General features: G+C 46.7%; 1 protein-coding gene and 1 long non-coding RNA gene across 4 annotated transcripts in view; one reads left to right on the top strand and one right to left on the bottom strand.

Moving 5' to 3' along the window:
- The window catches only part of hycc1 (hyccin PI4KA lipid kinase complex subunit 1), a 127,841-nt gene that overhangs the window by 48,730 nt on the left and 59,343 nt on the right, over nt 1-19,768 (bottom strand). The window lies entirely within an intron of this gene.
- LOC147081637 (uncharacterized) overlaps nt 2,339-19,768 on the top strand; it is a 32,658-nt gene continuing 15,228 nt past the window's right edge. Inside the window, exon 1 of the long non-coding RNA XR_015076528.1 lies at nt 2,339-2,617. This is a non-coding gene — a long non-coding RNA (uncharacterized LOC147081637). The remainder of the gene's footprint in view (nt 2,618-19,768) is intronic.

The raw sequence follows: 19,768 nt of genomic DNA, 5'->3' as shown, positions 1-19,768 counted from the left end.
TAATGTTGCAGTGAGGGAAACTGGACATCAGGGATTGGAGTGAACAGTGCAAGCAACTGTGTATCTCCTTAACCAATCAGATTGAAGGATTGTGAAATAAACAGTGCAAGGACAGAGAAGGAAATGTAAATTAGAGTGGGTGAATTCAATGTCAAATCAGGTACAGAAAGAAAGAGGGGGAAAGAAAGACTGGATTGAGAGAGGAAAAAAAGGCAGGAAAAGTAAAAAAAAGTTACACTTAAAATCTCCAACAATTAATATCTGAAGGAATGAGACTCCATACTTGTAATAGTTAATTTTCAGTGCCAGAGGTTAATTGGCAGTAATTAACACGGATCACATCATTAAAAGGGTACTTGAAGTGATGAGACTTAACTTTGTGGCGAGTTTACTTCATATCTACAAATACAGCAACTTCATGCACTTCAATGCATTTTAATGGTGAGGCAGACAGGGAGTTGCCATTTTCATGAACTTTTCGATATTTGCGTTTAACTGCGCATCTGGCCCTTGCCTGAAGTTGGTGTACCACTTACGCATAAGTAACGGCAAGCGGCATTAGTCTCACTATTATTTTGCCAGAAAATTCTGGCCCAATTAATTAGTGGTGTGAAGAAAAGATTTAAAATCTCTTCTAATTTACACACTCTAGCAGATTATGAAGGCCCAGAAATTCAGGTGCACCCATTTGGCATCCAGGGGCACAGGATGCATTCCCTGTGCCTGAATGGTGAGGCCCGACAGTCCCCAGAAATTGGGCCTCATTATAATGGAGCCTTTGGAGCCCACTGGTGAAGAGTTGTGCAAAATCAATTCACTGCCAGCATCGCAGCTGCCCTCAGATAAGTGGGTCCGGGGGGGGGGGGGGGGGGGGTGGTCGTCAGAGATCAGGATTGTTGGAGGACGCCAGAGGAGGAGGGGAGAAATCAAGAGCATCTGTGATCAGTTCCTTTAATGTGGGGTCAGGAGGAGCACTTCTGCGCCCCCAGGCCCCATATTCAGGTAAGTAACTTACCTTTGTTGCAGGCGATCCCTGGGGCTGGTTTCCCAGAGTGCAGCCAGCAACGGAGAGTCTTGGAGAGAGGACTTCAAGCAGGCATACTATTTGCATATGCAAAGGGCCTAACACCTGCTTCAGGTGTGAGTAAAGGAGGCTTATGTTTTCCTTTTCCCAATATGGTGCACGTCTGACAGAAATGTACATGTGCTTCCTGCTCACCATATTGGGGGCTTAGTAGGCCATTTAGTGCCCCAAAAACAGGTGCTGTGCGGCCAAATTAACAGGTCGAAGTCTTTTTTTGAAGTATAAGTTGGTACCATTAGCTAACAAATCCATGTGCTGAGTCAGTGACAACGTTAAAACCAGGTAGCTCCTTTTTTAAAAAGAATGGAGCTGGTGGCATGTTAGGGTTACAAGTTATCCTTTCATATCTGTGACCCAAGTTTAAATCTAACTCAGACTAATGGAATAAAGCCTCTTCATTCTGCTGTTGGAAGACTCTTGGGTGAAGAGCGTGTGGACAGCCTCAACACATTCTAATTGGTGTGGGGCCACCTCAAACATACTCATAAGTTGGTAGTCTCACTCACAGCACACAAAATGCCACTGTAAAAAGTTGACACTGGTGTAAAAGGGAGTTTGCACATAGCAGAATACAGTTTTAATCTGCATTTAGCTATGCTATACCTGACCCGAGAATGCTTGATGTAGATAACACCAGGGCCTAGAAATTCCCTACCTTAGTGCCATGAGTTAGCACTACAATCCTGGCAAAAAATGGCAGCCGTCACTAACGCCCTTCTCTGGCGTGGGACTTGTCAGCCATTATTTTGGTGAGGGCCTTAGCGCTGCCAATAGCAGCACTGGTCCTGGAAATGCAAATGTGGAGAGCGTGACGTCAGTCAGCGTGCAACGCCGACTTAATGGCTTGTTGGCATACAGAACTAGGTTAATTCAGCTTCTGAAAGGTGTTCGTGTTTAGTTCATTCAATATAGGGAAAGAAAAGGTGGTTGGCATCATTAGAGAGTGAGAGAGAAAGAAATATAAAGATTTCACTTAGCAACAGTCGGCCTTTGATATGTATAATAGAATGTTTAGATTAGAAATGTTATGGTTATGATAAGAATGTCAAGAGACCAGAAGGGTTATGCTTACCACATGGCCATGACATTTTACGTGCATCTAACGTTGCTGATGTATGTTGAAGAAAATGTAGACTTGTCTCTCTGGACTATGCAGTAGCCATAGACTACCATATTAGGAAATGCCAGTTTGATAAGAAAACAGTGTATAAATATAAGCTTTTTCCTTTGTTCAAGTAGCATGAGAAGGAACTCATATCTACGCTCGCATGCTCTGCGACTATACTCCGCTTGTAAATTGCTTTTTATGCTGAAGGTAAAGAATAAAATGATTATAACCATAAGACTAAATTAGCTACTACTCAAGTGAACAACTGAAGATTGTTTTAAAACAACACGTCTCGCTCTGCGAACTTGGACCTACCTTAGCGCTGAGTTTACTGCTGGGTCCTAAGCTTGCTCTGAAAAGCGAGCCTTCAGCAGACTGACAGAGATGCTGTCAGCATTTCTTAAAGGAACACACACATCTTTCAGGTAAGCTTGCATTTAAGCTTTTGTACTGGATTTTTTTTTATTTTATTGAAGTAGCGGCTTGGTGCAATATATATATATATATATATATAATTAAAAGTTTTTAAAAAAAAGTGTACAGGGAGTGCTGTTGGACGCTTGCAAGGCCCCGGATGGTAAAGGAAGGCCTCTGCGAAGACAGAAAATGCTGGAAATACTTAGGTCAGGCAGCATCCATGGAGAGGTCAGGCAGCATCCATGGAGAGAAAAACAAGAGTTCACATCTCAGATCGAGATGCTGCCTGACCTGAATATTTCCAGCATTTTGTGCTTTTATTTCAGATATACAGCATCTGCTTGCAGAGGGAAAAGGAAGACGCCAAAGAGGAGGAAGCAACCCAGACACCTGCTTTCTGGCCTGGATATCCAGGATGGAATCATCCGCCTACGGTACACCAGTGACCACAACTCCAATTCCCTTTTCAACATTTGCCCCACACCTTACCTTCCCTCTGTCCGTTACTGACCATCACAGCGTCCTCTTGGCCACAATACTAAATAAAAGCCACCACAAAGCAAGCTTTCCAATCCAACTTTATACATCTATCCATCCAATATGACATCAAGAAATCAACTCATCACCCTTATTCATTCCCTTAGTGACTGTCTTGAGTGCCTTTGCCTATCCTACTGATGTTACGCAGTGCTACCCCAGAGGCTGCAGCGGTTGGTGGAAGGCTGCTGACTTTGTGGGGGACACTGCTGGTCGACCTTTTGAGGAGCTGGTGGCTGGGAGTGTGAAATCGAGTGACGGTGTTTCTTCTTCATCATCTTCACTTTTCTCTCCCTCTTCTTGGTCAAACACTGACTGAACAGGCTGTATTTCTTGGATGTGTGAAATGAGGAAGGCACAAGGGTGGAGTTGTGGTGAAGGGAGGGCAGGAAAGCAAAGTGCATGGCAGAAGAAGGATAACGTTTGAGGATACCAGCATCTTGCATCCTTTCAGTCCTACTGCTGGCCAAGGGCTCAGTCATGTCCCAGCCAAGAATGGCCAGCACCATCTCCTCCAAAGGGGTGAGGTGAAGCTAGGAATGGGAGGTGTGCTTCGTGTTTGGAACAGATTGCTGGTAGGCGAGTGACCTGGGGGGGGGGGGGGGGGGAGGAGGCAGGGGTCGTGCATTGAGCAGTGTGTGAGGCTAGTGGTGCAGTTGGTAGGAGACAGCTTTTCAAGTTGCATTCACTGACCTTGACCACTGGTCTGAGGTCATGGGGGGGGGGGGGGGCGCGCAACACTGCTGGAGGTGACGGCTTCGGTGACCTGGTCTCATCATTCTTTCTGGAGGGCCTCCTGTCCCCTGTGGGTAGAGGACCTCTTTTGCAGTGTTGACCCCCTGCACAAAGCTGGAGTGCTGCATGCAAAACCCTGGGTGCCCCTTCCCTGATTTGTGTTAATGCTGAAGCACTTTCAGCATTTTTTTCTCGGTGCAGAAGGCAATTCAGCTTTTAAAGCTGAAGACTCCCATTTGAGAATTCTTTTTAATGTTCATTTTTTTTTTCAGAAGGCACTTGAGCAGTAAGGGCTAAAAACTGCCCATCTTTACATGATTCTTATTTTTTCCATTTCAGAAGACAGTTCCCCTTTAAGGGACCGAACTGCTTTCTGAAATGACAGCCTTGCTTTAAGATGCTGCATCGGGGCCTCCTGTCGGGACTACCACCACCAGAACGGCTTTGGTGAGCTTAGCGCTGGGCTAATGTTAATTAGCCACCAGCGCCAATTTACCGGTCCTGCTAGCACCATCATTTTCAGCCGCTGTTAACACTGGCCCGAAGTGGCACCGGCAGGTTTTTACCGATATCAAATTTCTAGGCCTGGTTATCTAAAATAGAAAGACACAACACTAGCATCCTTCACTTTTGAGTAACATCTTTTGTTCAAGTTTATTTTCCTGCCATCTTTCAACACAGACCTTAAGATCATAAAACAACATAAATCAAGGAAAAGGAATTGATGGGGTTAGGTGAGGAAGGGTGGGAGGAGGCTCGTGTGGAGCATAAACACCAGCATGGGGTATGGTAGCATAGTGGTTATGTTACTGGACTAGTAATCCAGAGGCCTGGACTAATGATTCAGGGACGCAAGTTCAAATCCCACTACGGTTGGGGAATTTAAATTCACAATTAAATAAATCGGAATAAAAAGCTAGTACCATGAAACTACCGGATTGTCATAAAAAGCCATCTGGTTCACTAATGTTTTTTAGGAAAAGAAATCTGCTGTCCTTATCTGGTCTGGCCTATACATGACTTCAGACCCACAGCAATGTGGATGACTCTTAACTGCCCTCTGAAATGGCCTACCAAACCGCTATGGAAAACAAGATTAAGAATAGAACCGGACGGATCACCCAGCATCGACATTGGCACCGGCTTCAGACACGACAAAGGCACACCCCCAGCTGTTAGAAATTAGGGTATCCAAAATATATGGGGTTATGTGAATGAAACTGACGCGAATAAGACTGCATTTATATGACTATTAGAACTTGAGGCAAAAAGTCTCTTCAGACTAGTATTAGAATAATTGGATAGTTGCTTAGAATCTGCTTGTGTTTTTGGTTCTGTGCGGATGTTATAGCATTCCGCATTGTGACGGATATATATAATCTTGTTTCCAAGCTAGCCATCTGCTGTTTGTAAGTTAGGATTTTGACTTTGTTTAACAAAACTGCTTTAAAATGTGTAAGTTAACCAGTGTGTGAGAATAGAATAGAGGATATCTTTGGTAATTTAATGATTCATTCCATGGTACAATAGTTTGATAATAGAATGACAGTTAGCTTTGCACAGCTAAAGTTACATGAACAGCTTGAACATAAATAACTGATAACAAGCAGCTACGAACATCAAAACATTTGAAGGCCAAGAATGGCATGTCTGACTCCAAACTTGGGGCGGATTTTCCTCCGAGAGTTGAGACAAAGAACTCGATGTGCCATTGGGCACCTTGGTTTAGGTAGTCAGATAGTCCTGTCCATATTGTACATCATGCCCACCCCAAAAAAGATAATGGCCCAGTAATTCGGGTCGGTGGCTTGCCGCGCGTGCAAGCCCCGTATATGCACTTACCCGACGCGCTGACATTTCACCTCCAGGGACGCCTGGAATTCGTGTTTGAAAAAGAAGAATCCCGGGCAGCGTCTGACGTCACGCCGCCCAGGAGTGCAGCCAGCGCGAAGCCTGGAGCGCGCTGTGCAAGTGAGACACGCCCCTTGAGGTCTCAGTTTAATAGGACACGCCCCCAATGTTTCTCACAAGCTGCTAAGCATTTTTACATGCAAAGCAGCATTTTAAATAGGTTTTTGGTATTTTTATGAAGCTTTTGGTAACTTTTATAAACTTTTAAAAACGTTTACATTATTTTGAAGAATCTGAAGTAGTTTTAAACAGAATTAAAGCAATTTAAAGACTTTTAAAAGCCCTAAAATAATTTTTTTTATTCCATTTATTTATTTAGCAATGTCGTCGTCATACGTGTCTTCACACTGTTCCCTTTGGGGAACTGTATGAAGTGGTGGAAGGATTTATGGCCGTGATTAACACTCATTCCGTGACCGTAACCATCTTTGAACCAGCCATTAGGGTGGTTAGTCCTATGGCGGGAGGGTTTTACGGGCTCCCACAAGCTATACAAGGAGGGGGGGCCACCCACACCCACGGACGTAAATATCCCACTGGATGTCAACCCAGAATTTAGAGCCGGAGCTCCGACTCCACTTGCCGGGACTGTCGGGAGCGGGGTTCGAAACCCTACCCCGTCTGGCCCAGCGGCGGGGATCCTACCGCTACACCAAAGGCCCAATCCGATTAGCAACGTGAAATGGCTGGAATGAGCACAATTCACGGCATTAAAAGAACTCACAATTGAACTGATGATGACCTCAGCAATCTCCTCAACGAGGTGGAGGCGCAGCGCCTGCTCATCATTGGTAATGAGAAGTCAAAGGCGCTGCAAAAAGGACAGATGATAGCTTGGTCTTTCAAGTGGCAGCATAGGGCTCCAGTCACGGGGAGGGAAAAGGCGCAGGAAACGTATGGGTGTCACCTTTTGCGCAGCGGTAAGCATCCCCGCTGCTGGGCCAGAAGGAGTAGGGTTTCGAACCCCGCTCCAGACAGTCCCGGCAAGTGGAGTCGGAGCTCCAACTATAAATTCTGGGTGGACATCCAGCGGGATACTTGCGTCCGCGGGTGTGGGTGGCCCCCCCCCCCCCCCTCAGATGGGTTGTGGGAGCCCGTAAAACCCTCACGCCATAGGACTAACCACCCTAATGGCTGGTATGAAGATGGTTATGGTCACGGAAGGAGTGTTAACGTGGCCAGAAATCCTTCCACCACTTCATACAGTTCCCGAAAGGGAACAGTGTGAGGATACGTACGACGATGACCTGTTGCGCAATGCACCTCCTTGGACCCTCAGTCGCAGATGCGAGGGGGCAAATCGTGCAATTGTTAAATTTTTCATTTTATTGACATGTAAAATGTTGGCCCAGTAATTCCCTTCCAAACGCGCGAGTACGGTCGGGGTACTTACGCGTCTGTCCGGAGGAAATGCCGGTTTTCAGCATGCACAGCGCATGCGGGGAAAACCGGCATTTCCTGTCCTCTGAACGAAGGGGTTCAGAGGCAGAACGCGTGCGACTGTACAGGCAGCGCGTGCGCAGTAAAATTCGCCGCTTTCATTCATGCTTTCAGTGAGGTCAAGTCCTTACAACTTACACATGAATAAAGCATGAGTACAGTTGCTCCAGAGGCTGCGGTTGTTTGGGAAAGGGATGAAAGTTATTTTAAGAAATGCTGAGTAAGTTTTAAAGTTTATTTTTGTTTTTTAAAACGGGTTTTCAGTACTGTAGGTAGAAGGATCAATTGTGGCTATGTGAATTGAATTTGCTGTGTTTATTAAATGTGAAAATGACTCCAACATTTTTGAGAAAGAAACTTTTCATCAGTAATATATTCTTTTAAGTAATTATGTATGTATGTCTGTATATATTCCTTTGCGTGTATGTATATATTCCTTTACTTATGTGTATGAATGTATGTATTTAATTATGACTTTCAGAGAAAGTAACTTATTGGAAAATCATAATTAAAAACATACATTCATACACATAAGTAAAGGAATATAAAACATACATACATATACGTAAAGGAATATATGCGGACATACATACATAATTACTTATTACTGATGAAAAGTTTCTTTCTTAAAAGTGTTGGAAATGTTACATTGCTCATTTTAGAACACTCATTCTCACATTCAATTCACACAGCCACAATTGCTCCTTCTACCTACCGTACTGAAAACCCGTTTAAAAAAAAAAAAAAATTTAAACTTTAAAACTAACCTCAGCATTTCTTAAAATAATTTTCCTCCCTTTCCCAAACAAAAATATTGCCTTTCAGAAGCTCCACGATAAAATATATCTTCCTCCGCAGCCTTGGAGCAACTTTACACATGCTTTTTTCAAGTGTAACTTGTAAGGACTTACCCTCACTGAATCCATGAATGAAATTGACGAAGTTCACTGCGCACGCGCTGCCTGTGCAGTCGCACGCGCTGTGCCTCTGAACCCCTTCGTTCAGAGGACCGGAAATGCCGGCGTTCTCCGCATGCACGATGTTTCCTGAACGCCGGCATTTCATCCAGCCAGATGCGTGAGTACCCAGACCGTACTCACGCATTTGGACCCGAATTACTGGGCCAATAAAAGCAAGACCCTAAAAGTTCTTAGCACAGACGGTGGAGGGGTGAGCTATACAAAAGCAAGACTGGTCCAACATTCTTCCGGGAGCTGACTCAACCCATTCTTGGAGGTTCTAGACAAGAGGGAAAAAGGCACAAGCCAGAGCACTGTTCGTGCACATCAGCCATCTGTTCGGGACCGGTACCAGCTGCTTCTTATGGTCGTATGTTTTTGCTGTATAACTAGTGTGTTACATTCCGTCTTAAACTATGATTAAACACAATATTCTCACCATATTGGTTTGCAGTCGACCTTGATTATTTGAAAGACTAGAGATAAGCTAATATTAACAAATTGGCTAATCTCAACACAGCCCAGTCGACCCTGCAAAGTCCTTCTCACTAACATCTGGGGACCTGTGCCAAAATTGGGAGAGCTGTCCCACAGATTAGTCAAGCAACAGCCTGACATAGTCATACTCAGAATCATACCTTTCAGCCAGCGTCCCAGACTACTCCATCACCATCCCTGGGTATGTCCTTTCCCACCGACAGACCCACAAGAGAGAAGGTGGCACAGTGGTATACAGTCGGGAGAGAGTGGCCCTGGGAATTCTCAACACTGACTCCGGACGCCACAAAGACTCATGGCTTCAGGTCAAGCATGGGCAAGGAAACCTCCTGCTGATTACCACCTACCGCCATCCCTCAGCTGGTGAATCAGTACTCCTCCATGTTGAACACCACTTGGAAGAAGCACTGAGGGTAGCAAGGGCATAGAATGTACTCTGAGTGGGGGACTTCAATGTCCATCAGCAACAGTGGCTCAGTAGCACCACTATTGACTGAGCCCTAAAGGACATAGCTGCCAGACTGGGCCTGCAGCAGGCAGTGAGAGAAGCAACACGAGGGAAAAACCTACTTGACCTCGTCCTCACCAATCTATCCACCTGTCACAGATGCATCTGTCTATGACAGTATTGGTAGCAGTGACCACCGCACAGTCCTTGTGGAGACGATGTCCCGCCTTTACACTGAGGACACGCTCCATCGTGTTGTGTGGCATTAGCACCGTGCTAAATGGGATAGATTCAGAACATATCTAGCAGCTTAAAACTGGGCAACCATGAGGCACTGTGGGCCATCAGCAGCAGCAGAATTATATTCCACCATGATCTGTAACCTTATGGCCTGGCATATCCCTCACTCTACCATTACCATCAAGCCAGGGGGCCAACCCTGGTTCAATGAGGAGTGTAGAAGAGCATGCCAGGAGCAGCACCAGGCCTACGTAAAAATGAGGTGCTAACCTGGGGATGCTGCAACACAGGACTACATGCATGCTAAACAGCGGAAGCATCATGCTATAGACAGAGCTAAGCGATCCACAACCAACGGATCAGATCAAAGCTCTGCAGTCCTGCTACAACCAGTTGCGAATGGTGGTAGACAATTAAACAACTAACAGATGGAGGAGGCTCCGTGAACATCCCCATCCTCAATGATGGCGGAGCCCAGCAAATGAGTGCAAAAGACAAGGCTGAAACGTTTGCAACCATCTTCAGCCAGAAGTACCAAGTGGATGATCCATCTCTGCTTCCTCCAGAGGTCCCCACCATCACAAAAGCCAGTCTTCAGCCAATTCAATTCACTCCATGCGCCATCAAGAAATGGCTGAGCACACTGGATACAGCAAAGGCTATGGGCCCCGACGACATCCCGGCTGTCGTGCTGAAGACTTGCGTTCCAGAACTTGCCGCGCTTCGAGCCAAGCTGTTCCAGTACAGCTATAACACTGGCATCTACCCAACAATGTGGAAAACTGCCCAGGTATGTACTGTCCACAAAAAGGAGGACAAATCCAATCCGGCCAACTGATTGGTACCCCACCCACCACCTTAAACATTCACGCTCTCCACCAACGGCGCACTGTGGCTGTAGTGTGTACCATCTACAAGATTCTCTGCAGCAACTCGCCAAGGCTTCTTCGACAGCACCTCCCAAACCCATGACCTCTAGCAGCTAGAAGGACAAGGGCAGCAGGCGCAAGGGAACACCATCACCTCTAAGTTCCCCTCCAAGTCACACACCATCCTGACGTGGTATTATATCACCGTTCCTTCATTGTCGCTGGGTCAAAATCCTGGAACTCCCTCCCTAACAGCACTATGGGAGTACCTTCACCTCACGGACTGCAGTAGTTCAAGGCGGCGGCTCACCACCACCTTCTCAATGGCAATTAGGGATGGGCAATAAATGCTGGCCCTGCCAGCAACACCCACATCCCAGGAACGAATGTAAAAAAAAAATGGACTGTTGGGCCGAATGTAAATACTTTGTAACAGATCGGACCAGGAGAGCACCGAGGCAGAGGATAAAAGGAGGAGCGAGGCGAGGCCTGACCAGATTGGACCAGGAGAGCACCGAGGTCAGGTATAAAAGGAGGAGCGAGGTGAGGCCCGGCCAGATTGGACCCGGAGAGCACCGAGGCCGGATATAAAAGGAGGAGCGAGGCGAGGCCCGATCAGATTGGACCAGGAGAGCACCGGGGCAGAGTATAAAAGGAGGAGCGAGGCGAGGCCCGATCAGATCAGACCAGGAGAGCACCGGGGCAGAGTATAAAAGGAGGAGCGAGGCGAGGCCCGATCAGATCAGACCAGGAGAGCACCGAGGTGGAGGATAAAAGGAGCGAGGCGAGGCCCGACCAGATCGGACCAGGAGAACACTGGGGCCGAGTATAAAAGGAGGAGCGAGGCAAGGCCCGACCAGATCGGACCAGGAGAGCACCGGGGCCGAGTATAAAAGGAGCGAGGCGAGGCTTGCCAACTCAGCAGCGGGGAGAGGGGTAAAAAGTAATGAGTGTGACGTCACCAGGGAGCAGGTAAGTGATTGGTTGGTGAGTATTTCTCTTTTTTAAACTTTAACTCTGTGGTTTATAGTTGCTACGGTCTTTCTGGTGTAGCGGGGACTGTTGGTAAACCATACAAGCGCCTTAGAGTTTATCTTTAATTGGTGGTAGTGAATTAATTTAAATTAATTAAAGGGTAAGTCATGTCAGGACAGCCCAGCCCCGTGTTATGCTCCTCTTGCTCTATGTGGGAATTCAGGGACGCTACCTGTGTCCCTGACGACCATGTGTGCCAGAAATGCATCCAGCTGCAGCTACTAGCAGACCGCATTGCGGCGCTGGAGCTGCGGATGGATGGGCTTTAGAGCATTCACGATGCTGAGAGGGTCGTGGATAACACGTTTAGTGAGTTGGTCACACCGCAGGTAAGGGCTGCACAGGCAGAAGGGAAATGGGTGACCATCAGGCAGAGCAGTAGAGGCAGGCAGGTAGTGCAGGGGACCCCTGTGGCCATCCCCCTCTCAAACAGGTATCCCGATTTGGATACTGTTGAGGGGGATGACTTACCAGAGGAAGGCAGCAGCAGCCAACTTCCTGGCACCAGGGGCGCTTCTGCTGCTCAGGAAGGGAGGAAAAAGAGTGGGAGAGCAATAGTGGTAGGGGATTCTATCGTAAGGGGAACAGATAGGCGTTTCTGTGGCCGTAGACGTGACTCCAGGATGGTTTGTTGCCTCCCTGGTGCCAGGGTCAAGGATGTCACTGAACGGCTGCAGGGCATTCTGAAGGGGGAGGGTGAACAGTCAGAGGTCGTGGTTCACATTGGGACCAATGACATGGGTAGGAAGAGGGATGAGGTCCTGCAGCAAGAATTTAGGGAGCTAGGTAGCAGATTAAAGAGCAGGACCTCAAAGGTTGTAATCTCTGGATTACTCCCAGTGCTAGTAAGTATAGGAATAGGAGGATAGAGCAGATGAATAAGTGGCTAAAGAGTTGGTGCAGGAGGGAGGGCTTTAGTTTCCCGGATCACTGGGCCTGCTTCTGGGGAAGGTGGGACTTGTACAAGTCGGACGGGTTGCAACTGAACCAGAACGGGACAAATATCCTTGCGGGGAGGTTTGCTAGCTTTGTTCGGGGGGGTTTAAACTAAAATGGCAGGGGGTTGGGAACCTGAGCAGGGAGACAGAGGAAAGGGAAACAGGGATAAAAGCAAAAGATAGGAAGGAGAAAAACAAAAGTGGCAGTCAGAGAAATCAACGGTTTAAATCAAACGTGGCCACAGTAAATAATAATTCTAATAGGGCTAAGAGCATTAAAAAAACAAGCCTGAAGGCTTTGTGTCTTAATGCGAGGAGCATTTGTAATAAGTTGGACGAATTAGCTGCACAAATAGAGGTAAACGAATATGATTTGGTTGGGATTACGGAAACGTGGCTCAAGGATGGCCAAGACTGGGAACTCAACATCCAGGGGTATTCGATACTCAGGAAAGATAGGCAAAAAGGAAAGGGAGGTGGGGTAGCATTACTGGTTAAAGAAGGGATTAATACAATTGTAATGAAGGATATTAGCTCTGATGATGTGGAATCTGTATGGGTAGAATTGAGAAATACTAAGGGGAAAAAAACATTAGTGGGAGTGGTATATAGACCTCCAAACAGTAAGGCGGAGGTTGGGGATGGCATTAAAAAGGAAATTAAAGAAGCGTGCAATAAGGGCACAGCAGTCATCATGGGTGACTTTAATCTACATATAGATTGGGCCAACCAAATTAGTAACAATACTGTGGAGGAGGAATTCCTGGAGTGTTTACGGGATGGTTTCCTGGACCAATATGTCGAGGAACCAACCAGAGATCAGGCCATCTTAGACTGGGTATTATGTAATGAGAAAGGATTAATTAGCAATCTTGTTGTACGAGGCCCCTTGGGTCGGAGCGATCATAATATGATCGAGTTCTTCATTAAGATGGAGAATGAAGTAGTTGACGCAGAGACTAGGGTCCTCAATTTAAATAAAGGAAACTACGATGGTCTGAGGAGTGAGTTGGGTAGGATTGATTGGGGAATGGCACTCAAAGGGTTGACGGTGGATAGGCAATGGCAAACATTCAAAGACCGAATGGATGAGCTACAGAATCTGTTCATCCCAGTTTGGCATAAAAATAAAACAAAAAAGGTGACTCAACCGTGGCTAACAAGGGAAATTAGGGATAGCATAAGATCCAAAGAGAGGACATACAAATTGGCCAGAAAAAGCAATAATCCTGAGGATTGGGAGCAGTTTAGGATTCAACAAAGGAGGACAAAGGGATTAATTAAGAAAGGGAAAATAGAATATGAGAGTAAGCTAGCAGGGAACATAAAAACTGACTGTGAAAGCTTTTATAGATATGTGAAGAGAAAAAGATTGGTGAAGTCAAGCGTAGGTCCCTTGCAGTCAGAATCAGGGGAATTTATAATGGGAAACAAAGAAATGGCAGACCAACTAAATTCATACTTTGGTTCTGTCTTCACAAAGGACACAAATAACCTCCCAGAGATGCCGGGGAACATAGGGTCTAATGAAAGGGTGGAACTGAAATAAATCAGTATTTGTAGGGAAATGGTGTTAGGAAAATTGATGGGACTGAAGGCCGATAAATCCCCAGGGCCTGATAATCAACATCCCAGGGTACTTAAGGAAGTGGCCCTAGAAATAGTAGATGCATTGCTGGTCATCTTCCAGAACTCGATAGACTCTGGAACAGTACCCATGGATTGGAGGGTAGCTAATGTTACCCCACTATTCAAAAAAGGTGGTAGAGAAAAAGCAGGGAATTATAGACCAGTAAGCCGGACGTCGGTAGTGGGGAAAATGCGAGAGTCTATTATAAAAGATGTAATAGCAGAGCACTTGGAAAGCAGTGACAGGATCGGACAAAGTCAACATGGATTTACAAAAGGTAAATCATGCTTGGCTAATCTACTGGAATTTTTTTTTTTTTTGAGGATGTAACTGTTGAAAGCACGCGACGCAGCATTTAAATCTGGCGACGCGGCGGCTTACAGTGCAGCTAGGACCAACCTAAAAAAGGGTATCAGGACTGCCAAAAGGAAACAGACACTGCGGATAGAGGATCATTTCCACAACAACTCGGACCCCCGGCGCATGTGGCAAGGCATCCAGTCCATCACTGACTACAAGAGCAAAAACACCAGCCCCCCCGGTTAGCGATGCCTCCCTTCCGGAGGAGCTTAACAACTTCTACGCTCGCTTTAATAGGGACAACAGGGAGCCGGCTACCAAAGCCTTGCCACCCCCGGAAGACCAGGTGCTCACTCTGTCGACCTCCGACGTAAGGGGTGTTCGACGCGGAGTGAACACACGAAAGGCTGCTGGACCGGATAGCATCCCTGGACAGGTACTCAAGGAATGTGATCAGCTGGCTGATGTCTTCACTGCCATCTTCAATCTGTCATTGGCCCAGGCAGTAGTCCCTACATGCTTCAAGACCGCTACCATTATTCCTGTGCCAAAACAAACGGCTGTGACGTGCCTGAACGACTATCGACCTGTCGCACTCACACCCATCATAATGAAGTGTTTCGAGAGACTGGTCCTGGCTCGCATCAAAGCCAGTGTTCCCGCCTCTCTTGACCAACACCAGTTTGCCTATCGTGCAAACAGATCAACGGAGGATGCAATCACAACTGCTCTACACTGAATCACTTAGATGGTAAAGAGACCTACATCAGAATGCTGTTCATAGACTACAGCTCAGCATTCAACACTATCGTCCCCAACAAGCTGGCCACCAAACTCCACACTCTTGGCCTGAACACTTCCCTCTGCAACTGGACCCTGGACTTCCTAACAAACAGACCCCAGTCTGTCAAATTAGGTAACCACACCTCTTTCCCCCCCCCCCCCCGACCCTGAACACGGGGGCCCCACAAGGATGTGTGCTGAGCCCCCTCCTCTACTCCCTCTTCACCCATGACTGTGTGGCTGTTCATGGTTCCAACACCATCATCAAGTTTGCGGATGATACCACGGTAGTAGGCCAGATCACCAACAACGATGAGTCAGCCTACAGGGAGGAGGTCCCGCATCTCGTGAAGTGGTGCGCCGATAACAACCTGGCCCTTAACATCAAGAAAACCAAAGAAATCATTGTGGACTTCAGGAAGTCTAAAGGCGGAAGTCACACCCCCATCCACATCAATGGGGCTGTGGCGGAAAGGGTGGACAGCTTTAAGTTCCTCGGAGTCCACATCACGGAAGACCTCTCCTGGTCCCTCAATACCTCCTCTCTGGTGAAGAAGGCCCAGCAGCGCCTATATTTCCTAAGGAGGCTGAAGGGATGTAACCTGTCACCCCTGATCCTCTCTAACTTTTACCGCTGTACAATAGAGAGCATCCTGACAAACTGTATCAGAGTATGGTATGGCAGCTGTAGCTACTATGACTGGAAAGCCCTACAGCGGGTAGTCAAAACTGCCCAACGCATTACCGGCACCCGGCTACCGACCATAGAGCACATATACCAGAAGCGCTGTTTACGGAGGTCACGGTCCATCATCAAAGACCCTACCCACCCCAGCCACAGTCTGTTCGCCCTCCTGCCATCTGGGAGACGCTACAGATGCATTCGCACCCGTACGACCAGATTTAGGAACAGCTTCTTTCCCAGGGCCGTCATCCTACTGAACTCCACAAATAAACTCTAAAGCCTGCACATCTGCCAATGCACTTTATTATGGTTATGTTTATGTTAATGTATTACAAGCCAAATGTATGTTGAATGTTTAAATGTCTTAATCTAAATGTACTCTCTCGGGAGCCGCAAGCCTACATTTCGTTGTACTGCACTTGTGCACTAACAATGACAATAAAAGTTGATTATGATTATGATTAAATAGATAAGGGAGAACCAGTGGATGTGATGTATTTGGACTTTCAGAAGGCTTTCGATAAGGTCCCACATAAGAGATTAGCGTGCAAAATTAAGGCACATGGGATTGGGGGCAAGGTATTGACTTGGATAGAGAACTGGTTGGCAGACAGAAAGCAAAGAGTTGGAATAAACGGGTCGGTATCCGAGTGGCAGGCAGTGACTAGTGGGGTACCGCAAGGATCGGTCCTAGGACCCCAGCTGTTCACAATATATATTAATGAGCTGGACAAGGGAATTGGATGTAATATCTCCAAATTTGCAGACGACACAAAGCTGGGTGGGAGGGTAAGCTGTGAGGAGGATGTCGTGAAACTCCAGTACGATTTGGACAGGTTGGGTGATTGGGCAGAAACATGGCAAATGCACTATAATGTGGATAAATGTGAGGTTATCCACTTTGGTGGCAAAAACAGGAAGGCAGATTATTATTTGAATGGCAATAGATTGGGAGAAGGGGAAGTGCAAAGAGACCTGGGTGTTCTTGTGCACCAGTCGCTGAAGGTAAGCATGCAGGTGCAGCAGGTGGTTAAGAAGGCAAATGGTATGTTGGCCTTCGTAGCAAGAGGGTTTGAGTACAAGAACAAGGATGTCTTGCTGCAGTTGTACAGGGCCTTGGTGAGACCGCACGTTGAGTATTGTGTGCTGTTTTGGTCGCCTTACCTGAGGAAGGACGTTCTTGCCATGGAAGGAGTGCAGCGAGGATTCACCAGGCTGATACCTGGGATGGCAGGAATGACTTATGAGGAGAGATTGTGTCGAACTGGGCTTATACGCACTGGAGTTTAGAAGATTGAGAGGGGATCTCATCGAAACCTATAAAATTCTGTCAGGCCTGGACAAACTAGATGCAGGAAGGATGTTTCTGATGGCCGGGGAGTCCAGAACCAGGGGTCATAGTCTAAGGATAAGGGGTAAGCCATTTAGGACTGAAATGAGGAGGAATTTCTTCACCCAGAGAGTGGTGAACCTGTGGAATTCTCTGCCACAGAGGGCGGTGGAGGCCAGTTCATTAAATATATTCAAGAAGGAATTGGATATATTTTTTTAAGGCTAAAGGGATATGGGGAGAAGGCAGGGACAGGGTACTGAATTTGGATGATCAGCCATGATCTCATTGAATGGCGGAGCAGGCTCGAAGGGCCGAATGGCCTACTCCTGCTCCTATCTTCTATGTTTCTATGTAAACTACACAACAGGTGGATTTTTGAACTTCAACACAATCCAGAGGTTGAATTACTATCTTACACTCACTGCCAAGAATTTGTTATTCTTTATAGCTTTTTCCCACCGAGAAAGCTACTATGCTTCAAATGTGCCGAGTTGGATATATACACAATGGAGAAAGCAACTGCGACACATTAAAAATTCTAATTAGTGACAGCTGAGAGAGATACAAAGACAGACTCCAATGTGTCCAGGAACCAATCACAAAAAATTGAATTTGCAGAGATCTCCTAGAAACGTACAAACCAGTGCAGCTTGACCCAGGACCATCGCCAACTCCCCCCCCCGGCCCCCCCAACTCACGCCAGTGCTACGAGGCCCAGGACCTCCCCAACAACTCACTGCTGGCTGACCCAGGGATCCACCAGTGCGCCAACCCCACATTCCGCTCTCCAGCTGTTAAATCCCAGGTACCCTCTCCACAGTTGTGCCAAACCCCAAGATTTTCCACCCCAGTGCTGATAAAACCTAGGACCGCATCTGCTTGACCACAAATGCCGGAGTAACCTAGTGGTTATAGTGCTGAACGATTAACGGAGGTCATATCCCACCTAACAAATTGTGAAACTGAATTAAATAAATCTAGTCATTTGTAGGCTCGCAGTAGAAAAATGACAGTGAAAGTTGCCAGATTGTTGTAAAAGCCCAACTGGTTCACTAATGTCCATCAGGAAAGGGTATATGTCATCCCTACCCAGTCTGAACTACACACGACTCCATTCCAAGAATCCTGGTTGACTCAATGTCCTCTGAAGTGGACTAGCATGTCACCTAGTTCTAAAACAACTGCCACTAAAAGCAGATCACCATCAACAATGACCCAGGCACAAGATCAGGCAACCCCAACCCAGACCCCCACAAATTCCTACAACCAACATCCAGGGACTGCCCAAGTCGGGAAAGCAGTCTGACATAGTTGTACTTGCAGAGTCATATCTAGCAGCCAAAAGCCCAGACTCCGCCATCACCATGTCCTGTGGACCCCATGAAGCATCATGGCTTCAGATCAAACAAGGGCAAAGAAACATTCTGGCACCTACCTAAGCCCCCCTCCATACTGAAGGAAATACCAAAGAGAAGCAAGAAATATACAGTGGGTGGAGACTGTCCATCAAGTGGCTCAGTAGTACCACCAATGACTGTGCTGGTTGAATCCTGAAGTCATAACTGCCAGACTGGGTCTGGGTCAGGTGGGGAGGGAACCAAAATAAAGAAATAACCTACTTGAGCATCTCCTCACCAACCTACCAATTGCAGACACGTCTGCCCATGATAGCAGTACTAGGAGTGACCACAGCACAGTCCTCGTGTAATGTAGGACAGCCCGAAGCAAACATGAGGCAAGGTACTGTGGGCAAACAACAGCAGAATTGTAGACCACAGTTTGTAACTGCAAGGCCTGACACATCCCTCACTCCTACATCACCATTAACCTTGATTCAATGGTGAGTGTAGAAGGGCATGCCAGGAGTAGGACCAGGCATACCTGACAATGAGGCACCAATCTAGTGAAGTTACAACAAAGTGCAGCAATCTATAAAAAACTAAACAATCCCACAGCTAACAGATCATACCACATCCAGTCAAGCATGATAATAGACAATCAGGAAACTAACCAGTGGTGAAGGCACCATGAACATTCCCATCCTCAACCATGACGGCACACAGCTAGAGACAAAGCTTGTGTTTGCTGCATCTTCAGCCAAAGGTGCCCACATAACACTATTGGCAACAATCCTACTTGCCATCTCCCGAGGTCCCTACCATCAAAGATACCATTATGCAGCCAAATCAGTTCACTCCATTTGACATAAAGAAGTTGAGCAAAGGCTACGGGCCCTGACAACATCCCAATTGTAGCGCTGAAGACCTGTGCACCAGAACTAGCCAGCTCCCTTGCGAAGTTAATCCAGTATGCCATTATATATCAGTGCCCAGATATGTTCAATCCACAAAACGAAGGACAAATCTAACCCGGCCAAATTACTGTCCCATCAGCTAGCCAATCATCAGTGATGAATGAGTCCTCAATACTGCCATGAAGTGACAACTACTCTCCAATAATTCGCTTGTGGATCCTTAGTTTGTTCCTCAGTTTGTGTTCCAACAGAATCATTCGGCTCCAGACCTCGTCATAGCCTTCATCTAGACATGGATGAGAGCTAAATGCCAGAGAAGAGGTGGATATGGCTGCCCTCAACATCAAGGCACCATTCAACCAAGAATGGCATCAAAAAGCCCTCGTAAACAGAGGTTAATGGGAAACTTTTCAGTGGCTGCAGTCATGCTCGACACAAAGGAGGATGGCTGTGGTTGTTGAAGGTCCATCACTGCAGACCCGAACCCATCTGTTCTTGGGGGTTAAAATTACTCTCTGTTTTAGAACTGCTAGGACAGGGCAAACCAAAAGTGCATCTATTATC

This window comes from Somniosus microcephalus, unplaced genomic scaffold (genome assembly GCF_052327205.1).
Source record: "Somniosus microcephalus isolate GS21.2 unplaced genomic scaffold, FLI_Smic_1.0 scaffold498, whole genome shotgun sequence".
Classification (NCBI taxonomy): Eukaryota; Metazoa; Chordata; class Chondrichthyes; order Squaliformes; family Somniosidae; genus Somniosus; species Somniosus microcephalus.
This window is presented reverse-complemented; position numbering and strand designations above follow the sequence as displayed.